A 2,500-nucleotide genomic window follows, 5' to 3' on the forward strand; every position below is an offset into this window, starting at 1 on the left:
TGCAATTCTGTTTTACATTCCGCGAATTCCGTCCGTTTTCCGTTATCGCGGACATTTTCTCCCCGCGTACCCCCTGAACCACTTCGCGTACCCCTGGGGGTATGCGTACCCCAGTTTGGGAACCGATGGTGTAGGCTACTGGGCTGATTAACTGAAACACGGAGCTGCCGGTAGCCCTGCCCGTTGGAAACAGCATGTGAACCAAACCACTTTGAGGAATAGGGGGAACATGATTTTTCAACACTTAAAAAACACATTGTTTTACATCTATAATTACCACCGCTTGTGTTGTCGTATTTTTTATTTTTTTTTTAAATTCAAAAAATCAAAAAAAAAAAAAAAAATTCAATGATTGTTGGGGGGGACAACTTTATGGTAGGGGGGGACACGTCCCCCCCGTCCCCCCCGTGATCTCCGCCTATGTGCCAAAGAGACGCCACAGAGTGCTAATGTAGGTGAAAATAGAGATGTTATGAATTATCTTATTATTAATGTTCCCTTTTCAAATGAACCAAATGAGAATCAGAATCAAATCTACGTACTTCCTGAGCCTACTGTGCTGCTGGTGTTGTCCTGCTGTAACTGACAGAAAGTATGAAAGCATGCTACATGGGGACGCCACTGACTGAGCACAGAAATAATGAAAGCATGCTACATGCTGCTACATGCTACATGCTGCTACATGCTACATATTAACGTCTCTTACTGAGCAAGTCATGTTTCAGCTTTTCTGAGGATGCCAGTGGACACGGGGTATATATGGACCTCATGAGAGTCATCTGTGGCTTTTATAGGGTTAAAGCCCTGCCGTATGGTAACACTTCACTCCATTCTTTGCAATAGTGCATTTTTTAAAGTGCAATATTATGCCTATATTAAATGGTGCTTCCCAACAGGGAACAAAATATTATATATATTTAAACTGCATTATTCAACTCTGCCAGCAAAAAATAATAGCTGTCCATTTTACACATATCCCAGACAAGGGAATTATGCATTCTCACTGAACATATTAACATTATCATTATACCAAAAGCTCAATCAATTATAAATGAATATATATATATATATATATATTCAGAGATGGGCAAAAATACATCAAAATGTATTTTGATACAAAATAAAAAATACCCCTCAAATAAATGTATTAAAATAAATACAAAATACTGGTGCCAGAAAATATAACAAAATACAATACATGTATTTTGTATTTAAAATATAGGAAATACTTTTTCTGGATTTTCCATTTTCTCACAATTTGGTATAGCAGAGCATTCAGGTTTGGGCTATATAATGTACACAAAGCTCTGGTGAACCCCACAAAAAGGAAGAACAGTCACAGAATGTCAGTGTAACTAAGCAAAGCTATTAAAAGACAACAACTTGATTGATTATGTATATATATATTTTTGCAGGCAGCAGCTGGCAGGCAGCAGCTGTGTAACTCATGTTTTCACAAAACAGGGCTCTCAATGCAATCTCTATGGCTTCCGGGAGGGCTCGCCCCACCGTGCTTTCGTCATACGTAATTGCGTATAAGGACGTCATACGGCTTTGATCAAGTCACATTCTGTCAAGATGGCTAACGTTCAGTGCAACAACTCGATTCGCTCTTTGAAAGAACCTCCTTTTAGCCGGCGTACTAATGAAGATAAATTGACAAGGATCAAGATTTTTGCCTGACTGTTGCCTGATTCGACAATGACATTTAGAGGCAAATCAGACGGTCTAGTGGTAGAATCCAACAGAAAAACAATCTCCTTCTGCCTAAACACTGGGGAGAAATTATTTTGAGTATTTTAAATACAAAATTACTCCACTCTAAAGTATTCTGTTGCAAATTAGATTTTTTATCACCTCTATCAAATACAAATTACAAAATACTCAAAAGTAATTGAAATACTACGTATTTCAAATACAAGTAATAGAAATACTGCCCATCTCTGTATGTATTCTACTGTCCTGTACCCTTGGAATAGCAGGCAGCCCCACACCCTATTCATATGCGTTCACAAATACTAACAATGTATGGCTCCTGTCATGGCACTGACATGTGCTACAGGAAGAAAATACTTTCTTGGGGGATACACAATGAAATCACTCAAGCTTTAATCTTTATATTTGTTTATTTTCTTCAGATGCATTGTTTGTTTCCTCTCCCATGGTTTGTTTAATTAACAGTGTCTATAATTGCACCTCTTTCGGTGCTGTAGAGCTATGCTGATTTTTATTTATTTAGTAGTTTATTTATTTTTTTGTCTTCTCCACACCCAGTGCAAACAAACAAACAGGGCTGTATTCCCTGGGCAGTGTGGATTGTGGATGCTAACTCCCAGCAACCCCCCTCTCTGTCCCATATTAATAGCTCCTCAGGAGAGGCGTTTGCATACTGGAGCTCATCTCTGGAGGAGACAGGTGAGAGCAGCTACACGAGGCCTGAACTTGAGAACAGATCCAGTACACACACACACACACACACACACATACACACACACACTCA

This window comes from Clupea harengus, chromosome 6 (genome assembly GCF_900700415.2).
Source record: "Clupea harengus chromosome 6, Ch_v2.0.2, whole genome shotgun sequence".
Lineage (NCBI taxonomy): Eukaryota > Metazoa > Chordata > Actinopteri > Clupeiformes > Clupeidae > Clupea > Clupea harengus.